At 37.4% G+C, this 15,774-nt stretch overlaps 1 protein-coding gene across 2 annotated transcripts in view; it reads left to right on the top strand.

Annotated features, from left to right (window-relative positions):
- CTNNA3 (catenin alpha 3) overlaps positions 1-15,774 on the top strand; it is a 1,596,010-nt gene that overhangs the window by 1,151,576 nt on the left and 428,660 nt on the right. The window lies entirely within an intron of this gene.

Genomic DNA, 15,774 nt, shown 5'->3' with positions numbered 1-15,774 from the left:
GTGAAGAACACGTTAACAAATATATTTTTAAAAGAAAATTTTGTATATAAATATGGTTTTTAAAATATATTCTCATATAACAGGAAATACCATTCCAAAACAAAAACCAAAAACCTTCTAACTAAAATGGGAAAATCATCCACATTGCCCATATATGGTTTTAACCTTTGTTTTCTCAGTCACGCATCTACTGGTACCGTAGACTGTTACCTCCCCGGTTTCCCTCCCCACTCGCCATATGGCTGGTCATCTGTTATATGATAAGATAATACAGCATGTTCCAGAGTCTACAGGGGAGATGTCTTTGCTGTAGAAAGTATTGTCCAAATCTCAACAAACCTGGGCTCGATGATTCTTCATGTGTAAATCACACTTTGCTCTCAAAATAAATAAATAAATAAAAGTAAATTAATCTCATTTTTTTCTGTTCACTAGGATAAAAGCACCCTTCCTTCTGCCAACGTATGTGGCCAGATTCAAGCTTCCATGATTTCTGTGTAGGCTGGCATCTTATTCTCTCTTCAGCTTTTCTCACGTGACTGAGTAATTAGTGAAAAGCCCACAGAAGATGCTTTTGAAACACTAGACAACCTGCTCTTTTGTACATAATGGACTAAATAGCAAATTCTTATTATACTTTTACATATGTCAGTGTGAAACTGAGCAAGAAAGAAAAATCCACCCTCTAACAGATTTGGAATATATTCAAAATGAGTATGTGAGCATTTCCAGCAACAAATATATATTTGTAAGGCTTTTTTGTTTGTTTGAGGCAGGTAGAAAGCAACTTCGAGTTTAATCGGTATAAGGACAGTATGGGAAAGCACTTTACTCATTTTCCAATATTGAATGATACTAAAGATAGAACACCAAGATACTAGAAGCATGCTAAAAATTATAATTGCTTTTATAATTACAAAAAGACTACTTTTTTTTTTTTTTTTTTACTGACGTACAGTTGAATTACATGTTGTGTTAATTACTGCTGTACAGGAAAGTGACTCAGCTCAAAAAGACTACTTTCTCAGTGAAAAGTTTTCAAAAAATAGAGAGGCATAGACAGTAAACAATGAAATCTCTTTCATATTTGCAACCCCACAGGTTACCATTATTAACTGTTTGATAAAAACAAGCAAACAAAAAATCCTTTTTTCCCCTTTTCATTTTCTCTGTATTCTTACGGGTTGAGATGTAAAAATGAGAATCCATTCTAAGTAGGTGAAAGTTAAGATGATGACAGACATCTCTTACTCCTTTCTTTCAGGGTCAGACTTCTGGAAAGTATCTTGCTCAGTCTTTATTTAGTTTGTCAGATATTTTTGTCTACCTTACGCAATCTATTCTTTTCAAGAGAATTCATGATAGTCTAATTACCAAAGGCTCAATGCTATTTCTTATTTTAATCCACCTGTCTTTTTCATTGACACTGCTGACTAGTTACGTTTGTTGACTCTCTCTTTTACTGCATTCTGTATGATTCTGGACTCTCTTGGCTATCTTCCCACTTCTGTTTACTTCTCAGTCTCCTTTGCCGGCTTGTCCTACTCCATTATTTCCTAACACTGGTATTTTTTTTTCTTCCCAGCATTTTCTCCTTTCTATTAGATTATCCATTCTCCTTGAGTAATATAATTAATACCCCAGGTTTCCACTAAAATCCATGTTCGTAACGGCCTTTGGAATGCTCCATTCAAGTCTTCCAGCCTTGTATGATTCCAGCTACCCACTGTTTTCATGTCTAGATCCAGGTGGCTGAGAGTTACTAGGGAAAACACAATATGGCAGACTGATATCACTATAAAATAATGATTTTGGGCTTCTCTGGTGGCGCAGTGGTTGAGAGTCCGCCTGCCGATGCAGGGGACATGGGTTCGTGCCCCGGCCCGGGAGGATCCCACATGCCGCGGAGCGGCTGGGCCCGTGAGCCATGGCCGCTGGGCCTGCCCGTCCGGAGCCTGTGCTCCGCGAGGGGAGAGGCCACAGCAGTGGGAGGCCCGCGTACCGCAAAAAAAAAAAATTAAAAAAAATAATGATTTTAACTTCATTTGATCCCTTAATATCTCCAAATCCTATAGATTTTTTCTGTCTATCCAGATCTCTCACTACTTGGAGCTACATTTTGAAAACTTCTATACTCTCTTCAAACTTGCTATTAATGCATTCCACATTAATGTTTGCTATATGACCTTGCCTCCTACTCTATAGATTAAAAACAACAAAAACAAATGTCAGTATTCTCTACCAAACCTACATGCCTAGAACTTCTGACATATTCTGGATTCTTCCATTTCCAGTAGAAGAATTTTTCCTATTACCCATAGCCAACATCCCCAAGTTCTTCCAGACCTGTTCCTTCTTGTATTCTCAGGAATCTTACTTACTTAATTATATTTATATTATATATTTTATTTATGTTTATTTATTATGTATTATGTATTTTTATGTGTGTTTTACTTCTTAAGTGGATTCTCCCCCACATATTTTAAACATGCACAAGTTACATTTAAACAAAAATTCCTCCAGTTATGGTCTGCCTCTGTCTCTTCCTTCATAGCCAGAGTTCTCAAAAGAAAAGATGTTATCTTTGTTTCCCCTCTTCCTGTTCATTTCTTCAGTTGTCTGGCTTCTGTCTCCATTACTTCATATAAATGGTTCTTCTTAAAGTCAACAATTGTTTAAATAATACTAGAGACAAGGTACGTATTTCACTCTTCAATGTATATAAAATTTCCTAACATTCTACAGTGTAGACCACTTTATTCTTGACACGGTTTCTTCCGTTGGCATCCATAAACCCACACTCTCCTGGCTTTCTTTCTATCTTTCTTGGCTTTCCATTCCATGATTCCTTTGCAAGTTCATTTTCTTCTTCTCAGGTCTTTAGGCGTCCTCCAAGGTACAATGTTCTCCTTACTCCAAAATCTCTGCCTTACCCCTTAGATTAGTAAGGTAATCTTATTCATCATTTTTAAGATTAAAAAATTCTTATTTTGATCACGGTTAGATGCAGGTTATTCAAAAATCTATATCTCCATAGCCTTCTTCTGTATGCCTCAGACCTAAGAACTCAATAGCATTTATATTTCTACTTAGATAATTCAAAGGTGCTTCCAACTCAGCATGTCCAAAATTAAACTCATGGTCCTTCATTCCAAATCACCACACTGCCACCACTTCCACTCTCTTTATTGCTACTCTGCTTTCAAATCCATTACCAGATTTTATTGATTCTATTTCTTAAATATCTGTTGTGTTCACTTTTCTTAATTTTCTTTATCATCTGAGTTAAAGCTTCCATTATCCCTCACTTTTGATCATCGTAATAGTCCCCAGCTGGTGTACCTACATTCACTTTTGACCATTTCTATTTCTGTGTCCGTAGGGCGGAGTGTTATTTTCAGAATACAAATTTTCGTTTCTTGTATACAGACCTCAGTTCTACTCCTCTTATATACCCACTGCATAATATCATTTAATAACTTACTATTATTCTTGGGATAAAGAAGACAATTTTAACATAATTTTTAAGGAATCTCATGAGCTAACGTCTTACTACATTTTCATATTTTTCTTATGGGACTCTCACCTTTGTTTACTGCGTTCCAACTGAAAAAGACATTTATTTTCTCAAAAGTATGAATTCACCTACCTTAGGACATTGGCTAATTCCTTTTGTAAAAAATTTAATTTTATTTACTTTTTCATACAGCAGGTTCTTATTAGTCATCAGTTTTATACACATCAGTGTATACATGTCAATCCCAAACACCCAATTCATCCGCCCCCCGGCCCACGACTTTCCCCCCTTGGTGTCCATACGTTTGTTCTCTACATCTGTGCCTCAACCTCTGCCCTGCAAACCGGTTCATCTGTACCATTTTTCTAGGTTCCACATATATGTGTTAATACACGATATTTGTTTTTCTCTTTCTGACTTACTTCAAGTCTTTAGGTCCATCTGTGTCTCTACAAATGACCCAATTTCGTTCCTTTTAAAGGCTTAGTAATATTCCATTGCATATATGTACCACATCTTCTTTACCTGTCTGTCTGTCGATGGGCATTTAGGTTGCTTCCATGACCTGGCCATTGTAAATAGCGCAGCAATGAACATTGGGGTGCATGTGTCTTTTTGAATTATGGTTTTCTCTGGGTATATGCCCAGGAGTGGGATTGCTGGATCATATGATAATTCTATTTTAGTTTTTTAAGGAACCTCCATACTGTTCTCCATAGTGGCTGTATCAGTTACATTCCCACCAACAGTGCAAGAGGGTTCCCTTTTCTCCACACCCTCTCCAGCATTTGTTGTTTGTAGATTTTCTGATGTTGCCCATTCTCACTGGTGTGAGGTGATACCTCATTGTAGTTTTGATTTGCATTTCTCTAATAATTAGTGATGTTGAGCAGCTTTTCATGTGCTTCTTGGTCATCTGTATGTCTTCTTTGGAGAAATGTCTATTTAGATCTGCTGCCCATTTTTGGATTGGGTTGTTTGTTTCTTTAATATTGAGCTGCATGAGCTGTTTATATATTTTGGAGATTAATCCTTTGCCCGTTGATTCGTTGGCAAATATTTTCTCCCATTCTGAGGGTTGTCTTTTTATCTTGTTCGTAGTTACCTTTGCTGTGCATAAACTTTTAAGTTTTATTAGGTCCCACTTGTTTCTTTTTGTTTTTATTTCCATTACTCTAGGAGGTGGATCAAAAAAGATCTTGCTGTGATTTATGTCATAGAGTGTTCTGCCTATGTTTTCCTCTAAGAGTTTTATAGTGTCTGGCCTTACATTTAGGTCTTTAATCCATTTTGAGTTTATTTTTGTGTATGGTGTTGTGGAGTGTTCTAATTTCACTCTTTTTACAAGTAGCTGTCCAGTTTTCCCAGCACCACTTACTGAAGAGACTGTCTTTTCTCCATTGTATATCCTTGCCTCCTTTGTCATAGATTAGTTGACCATAGGTACATGGGTTTATCTCTGGGCTTTCTATCTTGTTCCATTGATCTATATTTCTGTTTTAGTGCCAGTCCCATACTGTCTTGATTACTGTAGCTTTGTATTATAGTCTGAAGTCAGAAAGCCTGATTCCTCCAGCTCCATGTTTTTCCCTCAAGACTGCTTTGGCTATTAGGGTCTTTTGTGGCTCCATACAAATTTTAAGATTTTTGTTCTACTTCTGTAAAAAATGCCATTGGTAATTTGATAGGGATTGCATTGAATCTTCAGATTGCTTTGGATATATAGTATAGTCATTTGCACAATATTGACTCTTCCAATCCAAGAACATGGTATATCTCTCCATTTATTGGTATCATCTTTAATTTCTTTCATCAGTGTCTTATAGTTTTCTGCATACAGGTCTTTTGTCTCCATAGGTAGGCTTATTCCTAGGTATTTTATTCTTTTGTTGCCATGGTAAATGGAAGTGTTTCCTTAATTGCTCTTTCAGATTTTTCATCATCAGTGTATAGGAATGCACAGATTTCTGTGCATTAATTATGTATCCTGCAACTTTACCAGATTCATTGATTAGCCCTAGTAGTTTTCTGGTGGCATCTTTAGGATTCTCTATGTATAGTATCATGTCATCTGCAAACAGTGACAGTTTTCCTTCTTCTTTTCCAATTTGTATTCCTTTTATTTCTTGTTCTTGTCTGATTGCCGTGCCTAGGACTTCCAAAACTATGTTCAATAATAGTGGTGAGAGTGGATATCCTTGTCTTGTTCCTGATCTTAGAGGAAATGCTTTCAGTTTTTCACCATTGAGAATGATGTTTGCTGTGGGTTTGTCATATATGGCCTTTATTATGTTGAGGTAGGTTCCCTCTATGCCCACTTTCTGGAGAGTTTTTATCATGAATTGGTGTTGAATTTTGTCAAAACCTTTTTCTGCATCTACTGAGATGATCATATGGTTTTTGTTCTTCAGTTTGCTAATATGGTATATCACATTGATTGATTTGCATATATTGAAAAATCCTTGCATCCCTGGGATAAATCCCACCTGATCATGGGGTATGATCCTTTTAATGTGTTGTTGGATTCTGTTTGCTAGTATTTTGTTGAGGATTTTTGCATCTATATTCATCAGTGATATTGGTCTGTAATTTTCTTTTTTTGTACTATCTTTGTCTGGGTTTGGTATCAGGGTGATGGTGGCCTCATAGAATGAGTTTGGGAGTGTTCCTTCCTCTGCAATTTTTTGGAAGAGTTTGAGAAGGATGGGTGTTAGCTCTTCTCTAAATGTTTGATAGAATTCACCTGCGAAGCCATCTGGTCCTGGACTTCTGTTTGTTGGAAGATTTTTAATCACAGTTTCAATTTCATTACTTGTGATTGGTCTGTTCATATTTTCTGTTTCTTCCTGGTTCAGTCTTGGAAGGTTATACCTTTCTAAGAATTTGTCCATTTCTTCCAGGTTGTCCATTTTATTGGCATAGAGTTGCTTGTAGTAGTCTCTTCGGATGCTTTGTATTTCTGCGATGCCTGTTGTATCTTCCCCTTTTTCATATCTAATTTTATTGATTTGAGTCCTCTCCCTCTTTTTCTTGGTAAGTCTGGCTAATGGTTTATCAATTCTGTTTATCTTCTCAAAGAACCAGCTTTTAATTTTATTGATCTTTGCTATTGTTTTCTTTGTTTCTATTTCAGTTATTTCTGCTCTGATCTTTATGATTTCTTTCCTTCTCCTAACTTTGGGTTTTGTTTGTTCTTCTTTCTCTAGTTCCTTTAGGTGTAAGGTTAGCTTGTTTATTTGAGATTTTTCTTGTTTCTTGAGGTAGGCTTGTATAGCTATAAACTTCCCTCTTAACTGATTTTGCTGCATCCCATAGGTTTTGGATTGTCGTGTTTTCTTTGTCTTTTGTCTCTAAGATTTTTTTTATTTCCTCTATGATTTCTTTAGTTATCTTTTGGTTATTTAGTAGCATATTGTTTAGCCTCCATGTGTTTGTCTTTTTTACATTTTTTTTCCCTGTAATTGATTTCTAATCTCATAGAATTGTGGTCAGAAAAGATGCTTGATACGATTTCAATTTTCTTAAATTTACTGTGGCTTGATTTGTGACCCAAGATGTGATGTATCCTGGATAATGTTCTGTGCGCACTTGAGAAGAAAGTGTAATCTGCTGGTTTTGGATGGAATTTCCTATAAATATCAATTAAATCTATCTGGCCTACTGTGTCATTTAAAGCTTGTGTTTCCTTATTAATTTTCTTTTTGGATGATCTGTACATTGGTGTAAGTGTGGTGTTAAATTCCCCCACTATTATTATGTTACTGTCAATTTCCTCTTTTATAGCTGCTAGCAGTTGCCTTATGTATGGAGGTGCTCCTGTGTTGGGTGCATATATATTTGTAATTCTTATATGTTCTTTTTGGACTGATCCCTTGATCATTATGTAGTGTCCTTCCTTGTCTCTTGTAACATTCTTTATTTTAAAGTATATTTTATCTGATATGAGTATTGCTACTCCAGCTTTCTTTTGATTTCCATTTGCATGGAATATCTTTTTCCATCCCCTCGCTTTCAGTTAGTTTCTGTCCCTGGGTCTGAAGTGTGTCTCTTGTAGACAGCATATATATGGGTCTTGTTTTTGTATCCATTCAGCAAGCCTGTGTCTTTTGGTTGGAGTATTTAATCCATTCATTTTTAAGGTGATTATCGATATGCATGTTCCTATTATCATTTTCTTAATAGTTTTGGGTTTGTTTTTGTAGGTCCTTTTCTTCTCTTGTGTTTCCCACTTAGAGAAGTTCCTTTAGCGTTTGTTGTAGAGCTGGTTTGGTGGTGCTGTATTCTCTTAGCTTTTGCTTCTCTGTAAAGCTTTTGATTTCTCCATTAAATCTGAATGAGATCCTTGCCAGGTAGAGTAATCTTGGTTGTAGGTTCTTCCCTTTCATCACTTTAAATATATCATGCCACTCCCTTCTGACTTGTAGAGTTTCTGCTGAGAAATCAGCTGTTAACCTTATGGGAGTTCCCTTGTATGTTATTTGCCGTTTTTCCCTTGCTGCTTTCAATAATTTTTCTTTGTTTTTACTTTTTACCAATTTGATTACTCTGTGTCTTGGTGTGTTTCTCCTTGGGTTTATCCTGTATGGGACTCTCCGCACTTCCTGGACTTGGGTGGCTATTTCCTTCCCCATGTTAGGGAAGTTTTCGAGTATAATCTCTTCAAATCTATTCTCGGGTCCTTTCTCTCTCTCTTCTCCTTCTGGGATCCCTATAATGCGAATGTTGCATTTAATGTTGTCCCAGAGGTCTCTTAGGCTATCTTCATTTCTTTTCATTCTTTCTTCTTTATTCTGTTCCACAGCAGTGAATTCCACCATTCTGTCTTCCAGCTCACTTTTCCATGCTTCTGCTGCAGTTATTCTGCCATTGATTCCTTCTAGTGTATTTTTCATTTCAGTTATTGTATTGTTCATCTCTGTTTGTTTGTTCTTTAATTCTTCTAGCTCTTTGTTGAACATTTCTTGCATCTTTGCCTCCGTTCTTTTTCCAAGGTCCTGGATCATCTTCAGTATCATTATTCTGAATTCTTTTTCTGGAAGCTTGCCTATCTCCACTTCATTTAGTTGTTTTTCTGGGGTTTTATCTTGTTCCTTCATCTGGTACATAGCCCTCTGCCTTTGCATCTTGTCTGTCTTTCTGTGAATGTGGTTTTTGTTCCACAGGCTGCAGGATTGTAGTTCTTCTTGCTTCTGCTGTCTGCCCTCTGGTGGATGAGGCTATCTCTAGGCTTGTGGAAGTTTTCTGATGCGAGGGACTGGGTAGACCTGGCTGTTTCTCTGGTGGGCAGAGCTCAGTAAAACTTTAATCCACTTGTCTGCTGATGGGTGGGTCTGGGTTCCCTCCCTGTTGGTTGTTGGCTTGAGGCAACCCAACACTGGAGCCTACCCAAGCTCTTTGGTGCGGCTAATGGCGGACTCTGGGAGGGCTCACTCCAAGGAGTACTTCCTAGAACTTCTGCTGCCAGTGTCCTTGTCCTCATGGTGAGACAGGGCCAACCCCTGCCTCTGTAGGAGACCCTCCAACACTAGCAGGAGGTCTGGTTCAGTCTCTATGGGGTCACAGCTCCTTCCCCTGGGTCCCAGTGTGCACAGTACTTTGTGTGTGCCCTCCAAGAATGGAATCTGTGTTTACCGCTGTCCTGTCGAAGTCCTACAATCAAATCCCCCTAGCCTTCAAAATCTGATTCTCTAGGAATTCCTCCTCCCATTGCCAGACCCCCAGGTTGGGAATCCTGATGTGAATCTCAGAACCTTCACTCCAGTGGGTAGACTTCTGTGGTATAAGTGTTCTCCAGTTTGTGAGTCACCCACGGAGCAGTTATGGGATTGGATTTTATTGTGATTGCACCCCTCCTACCATCTCATTGTGGCTTTTCCTTTGTCTTTGGATGTGGGGTATCTTTTCTGGTGAGTTCCAGTGTCTTCCTGTCGATGATTGTTCAGCTTTTAGAGGGAGTGAGAGCACGTCCTTCTATTCTGCCATCTTGAACCAATCTGGCCTTGGCTAATTCTGCACTCCTTGATTCAGATATCTCCTCGCCATCTTCTTCTAACTTCTGCTCTTCTTTTAGTTCTGTGGCTTCCCAAATAGTCCAGACTTATTAAAAATTATTTGATATATGCTTGCATAATTTTCAGTAACTTACTTTCATCCTTAACATATAATTGCATTATTATTTAATTTCTTTTTTCTCCTCTAATCTGTGAATTCCATAAGGTTATAGACTGTTTCTGGCTTTTGTTCACTGTTGCATTACCTGTGTCTAGTTCAGTACTGGGCACAATCTAGTATTTAATTAATATTTGCTGAATGAGTAAATGGATACAATCCTTATTTGTGCATTGGATTCAGGTTTTTGTTGAGTCTCCTTTTAAATTTCTAATTGAATCAAATCACAGACTTTTAAGGTTTTAAATTTCTAATTGAATCAAATCACAGACTTTTAAGGAAAAACTATCTATGTAACACTAATACCTACTTCAGGGAATAATCTACCTTTAAAATATGCCATCTTGCTTATACTGTCCCTGCACAGAATCCTTCAACAATTTAGGCAGGTGGACAATCATTTGGTGTAATCTCCCTATACTCTTACATTTTGCAATGCATCCAATTAATTCCTATTTCCTTTTGGCTGTCTGATACCATAGGTCTTGACTATTATAACATCTGTACTGATTATGTCACTGTTTAAAGAATTTATGTAAGTTGTCTAGAAATGCTTTTTCAGACAGCTAAAACAAGTAAGAATTTCCTGATTTGCATTTTAATATTAAAATTGATATTCTCTCAGTTACAGTATAATAGCTATGCCATTGGTAAATGCTTATTTATTAATGGCCACTAAGAAGTAAGTTTTATAAGTTCAAGGGTTAGCTACTTATTATACTACAGAAGACTCAGTACTGTTGGATGTTCTGGTTGGGGAAGAAAAAGAGAATATGTGCACTAATAATTACTAGTATCACTCTTGTTTTTCAAACACCAGGAAGGTGTATAAGTTAATACTCAGATTACCAACCTAAAAAAACGTTTCCAGTTTCAAATAATTAAAATCTGATCTCATTCATCTTCAACAAGGACAAAACTTCCCTGGGTAGGATCATCTAAGCTCTGACTCCACTTCTCTAAACCCTTTCATGTAGGTTGGCTTCATCTTTTAACTGTTAGCAAGTTGGCTGTAGCATTTCTGAGTATTAAACCTGTACACCAAAATTTTCCAGAGGCAGAAAAAGAGTTATATCATTTTGAGTCCCTTTCCAAGAGCCCAGTTGTGGTCTCATGTCTCCTTGCTTAGAACTGAAGTGCATGCCCATTCTTAAACCAATCCCCAGCAAGGACAAAGGGTCCTCTATTTTTGTCTTGGACAATTAAATCCTACTCTCTGAGTCTGCAGAAGGGATATAGTTTGAAGTACATGACCTACTGGAGGAGATTTGATACCTACGCAAAAATCAGTATTTGCTTAGGGGAAACTGGGTAGAGAACGCTGAGTGGTTATTTAAGAGCTGTCTGCTGCAGTCAGCATTCATTCACTCATTAATGCTGTATTGAGGACCTACTATGTAGTATTATAAGTATTCTGATGAGGTAGTACATGGATGCACATCCAAAGGGCACAATCAACACAAGAAGAATCAAGAAGAACTTGCCCAAAGGAAGAACTGTCGTGGCTGAGACCTAAGTTATAAGTAAGCGTTAAAGGAACAAAGAGCTCGTGAAGAGTGTTCTAGACAGAGAAAACTGGTTAAAGAAGAAAATTCTGTCATGTCTGCCATTTCTTCATTGTGTGTGTCGGTATATATATATATAAAGAGAGAGAGGGAGGGTTTACTATGTGCCAGGAAAGGTTCTAGTCTTGGGATTAGAGTCCCTGGCCTTTTGGGGTTTACAATGTGGTGGGAGGAACAGTCAATGAACAGATATATGAACATATATTATCATGTCAGTTAGTGATGAGTGCCTTAAAGAAGAAGCAGGCAAAGGGCCAAAGAAGGATGGGAAATGACACTTTGCATCCATGCTTCTCAAACGTTAATGTGCATATGAGTCAGCTGGGGATATTACTAAAACGTAGATTTAGATTCAGTTGATCTAGGATGAGGTTTGTGATTCTTTGTTTCTTGTGAGCTCCTGGGTCTTGTCAATGCTGCTAGCTCATGAACCCCACTTTGAGTTGTGAGCCTTTAAGGGTGATATTTGAGCAGAGACCTGAGTGAAATAAAGGACTGGGCTCTTATAGAGAATAAAATTCCACAAGAGAGGACTAAATGCAAGGTTAGAAAGTTAGTGTAGCTGGACACAGTGAATGAGGGGAAGAAAGATAGTAAATGAGGTCAAAGGGATCTCCCAACAGTCGGATCATGGAGAGTTTGTAGGTCATGCAAAGGATTTTAGATAGCTCTTAGTGTGATGAGATACCCTCGCAGGATGAAATATGGATTAGTCACTATTCTCCAGAGAAACAGAACCAAACAGAGCAGAGAGAGAGACAGAGACAGAGAAAGAGAGAAAGATTTTAAGGAAGTGGCTCATGAAGTTATGGAGGCTTGCAAATCCAAAATATGCAGGGGTAGACTGGCAGGCTGGAGACCCAGGGAAGAATTGACTATGTAGTTTGAGTATGAAGGCTGTCTGCTGGCCGATTTCTCTCTTCCTCAGGAAGGCCAGTCTTCTTAAGTCTTTCAATTCATTTGGTTAGGCCTACCCATATTATGGAGGGAATCTGCTTCACTCAAAATCTGTTGATTTAAATGTTAATCTCATCTGAAAAATACCTTCACGGCAACATCTAGATGCGTTTGATTAAAAATCCGGGTATGGTGGCCTTGCCAAGTTGACACATAAGATATAACACAGAGGGCAGGTAAATATGTGATCTGGTTTTATCATTTCCATCTAATAAATATTGGTCATGTCTATGATGTCAGTGGGTCACACTTTATGATTTCCAATGTTCCTGTTAGTTCCAAAATCCACAACTGTGTGATATTCCCATTAGATAATCCCTCGGACTATATACACTTGGAACAAAACTTCTAGTTAGGAACCACATTGACACCCAGTGGTGTTCTCTGTGTTATTTTTTTTTAGAATTTTCTGAGCAAATAAGCAGACCCCAGATCACCAAGGTTATGAAGCAGGTCAATTCAGAATAGACAGGACATGCTTCCTGAGCCCAGTTCTCAACAAGTAGAACAGTCTCATTAGATTTGTCTTTGTGAAAACTACTTGCCTTGGCATCTCAGAGGCAAGGAAATAAACAATTTGCTCTCATGTGCAGTAAGATCAAAGAACTTACTTTAATGCAGGTCTTAACCAGATTCTCACTGCAAAGCTACCGTAATAGGACTATCTAACGTGACATAGGATTTTTATATGGCAAAGATCAGGATGTTGGGTAGTATCAGATGTATTTTGTCACGTTGAAGGTGATCCAAAGTCTGAACACTTACTTACCTTATTTAAATATTTGAAAATTTTACCACCATGTACAAGTCCCAAAAGATGTTTTCATCTTCTAAGAACACACAGTGCTTCCCAGGAGGGAGCTTCCATTGCACATCAGCCTATTGATTTGGTGATGAATCACTATTGCCCTAAACTTTAAAATAAGACAACTGCCTTATATTGAATGTGTTCTGCATGTGGCTGACTTTTATATTACATCTCTTGGGACATTTTGTTAACTCCTGACAGGCTATTTATTTGTAGCATAGCTGTAGCTCTGAAATCTATTGTAATCATTAGGTAGTCTTTCCCACTTCTGAAATTCTGCTACCATTTGTCCTTTCTGCACCCTATGTCATTCATTCTTAATACCAGATACCATACGGAACCAAGGAAGAAAATCAGCGTTTCTCCCGTATGCAAGCCCATATTTGGAATTTAGTTGAATAGGGACACTGTTTAAAAGCATGTTCCAGTTTTCTGGTTGAAACTGTTTTTTGTGTGTTTTTGGTTTTGGTTTTTAATATAGCTGGCTACCTTCAGAATAATTCTCCATTCCAATTAGCCTATAAAAGGCAGATTTCTTGTCGTTGGTAAATCCAGTTTAATAATCTTATTTTCCTACGTTTAAGAGAAAGATTCTGACTTTTCATCTTCATGTGCTATACTTGCTCCTTGAGGAAGAAATAGCAGTCATGTCAGGGGAATAATGCTCACAGAGAAGCAAGTGTGAGTGAGAACATTGTGGGGAAGAGTGAATTGGATTAAGCCCTGCTGAATAGGAGATGACATTTAGAGGGGAAATTTAGACCTACTATCATGCACTTCCTGGAAATATTTTAGTTGCATTTTTTCTATTTCAAAATAATGCATATTCACTGGAGGCCTGAAACGAAAGTCAAAATTCTCCAGAGATTTAATTTCATGAAATTTTGCCCGATAACATACTTTCCCTTCCTCATAATTTTTCGGAGACTCTAAAATAAAGATATTAATAAGATTTTTTGATAGAAAATACTAAACCATTTTCCATCAAATACTAAGTATAGGGCTTCCCTGGTGGCGCAGTGGTTGAGAGTCCACCTGCGGATGCATGGGCCGTGGGTTCATGCCCCGGTCCGGGAAGATCCCACATGCCGCGGAGTGGCTAGGCTCGTGAGCCATGGCCACTGAGCCTGTGCGTCCGGAGCCTGTGCTCCGCAACGGGAGAGACCACAACAGTGAGAGGCCCCCGTACCGCAAAAAAAAAAAAAAAAAAAATACTAAGTATATAATTGCACATGGAACCGGAAGGATCCTGTGCCCCCAATTAAATATCTACACTCCTTACCTCCTATCTATGAAACGTGTTCCTTCCTTATGCTGATTTGTAAAAAATAGGGAAGGGGCCGCTCCTCTACTCCAACCATGTAGTTTCTTTGCTTCTCCAAAATACCTTGCCCAGTTCCAACTTTTCTTCCATAGCCTGAATTAAACCTATTTTTTCCAGGCTGGAGCAAGGGAGGGAATAGTTCCTGAGTTCCTTCTTGTCATATAGGGGATTATTTAATTTCCTTTCAGATTATAGAGTATACATGAGTCTCATAACTTTCATAGCTTATTCTGGTCTTGGGAATGACTTTTCATATATTGCTAATGCTTTCCTGGTCATTTTTTATGGAGTTTGGGGAGTCACTTTTTCTGCATGTTCTTCTACTCACATCTTAGCCTGAAGTCTGTTATTTGGAAAGTTTTCAAGTTGAAAGAAGAATTTCAGCTAGATAATTAAGAAGTAATAGAAATGCAGAAGAGAAGACATGTGAACACAGAAGCTAGGAGAACTGCAATAAGAAATAATTTAATGATAGGAAATAGCAATTTAGTGAAAGGAACTGCTTTGTGTTCATTCATCCTCTAAGAATGCAAATGCATTCTTTTAGTTTGACCTTTAACTTTAGAAAATCATCCTTAAAGAAAATTTTGGAAAATAAAAAAATTTTGTAGGAGATGAATACTGTTTTAAGTACAAAGGATTATTTTAATTTCTAATGATACTAACTCTGCACTCAGATCTTAGTTCATATCCTGGTTCTTCCACTTCCAGCTACTTAGGACTTCAGTGAAATTACTCAATCATTCAGCTTCAGTTTCCTCATCCACAAGGGAAACTGTTATTACCTGTATTATAGGATTGTTGTGAGAATGAAATGAAATAATTTACGTACGATTATAAGATGCTTAACATAAGGACTGGCATTTTATAAGCCTTCTATAAATCTTGGCTTTCATTATTTTTAGTGTCACTGTCAGGTAAATGCTGACCTGGTATTATGGGCCTGGGACAAAATAGGAAAGAAACAGAGGAAAGGATGGTAGTAATAAATAGAATAGGAAGAAGCATGTATACAAATGCTAATGAGATTATAATTATATTGATATTACATATGAGAGGGAATATAACAGGCAGTTTTATCTACCAAGAATAAAAAAGAAGGTAATATATGAAGTTCATATATAAAGTTTTATTCATATGTAAAGTTCAGATTTCAAATCATTCTGTTACAAAGTAAAAGCAAATTGAACTTTATAGAAAGTTGTTATACATGGTATCAAATCATACCCCCCTCCAACTTTATTTGGAGACTTTCTTATCAATAAATAAATGGCATGTGAAACCAGTTTATTGCATTCTTTCTCTTTTAAATGTACATTCTTTTTGAGGAGTAGAGAGGTTATCCATGTGGAGGGAATTTAAATAAAACTTTTTTTTCTGCAAGTAATAATTGGAGACATACAAGAATATTACCTCAGTAAATGAATGAAAAAAG

This window comes from Monodon monoceros, unplaced genomic scaffold (assembly GCF_005190385.1).
Source record: "Monodon monoceros isolate NGI ecotype Baffin Bay Population unplaced genomic scaffold, NGI_Narwhal_1 Super_Scaffold_4, whole genome shotgun sequence".
Taxonomy (NCBI): Eukaryota; Metazoa; Chordata; class Mammalia; order Artiodactyla; family Monodontidae; genus Monodon; species Monodon monoceros.
The sequence above is the reverse complement of the archived record's forward strand: the minus strand, read 5'-3'. Positions and strand labels throughout refer to the sequence as shown.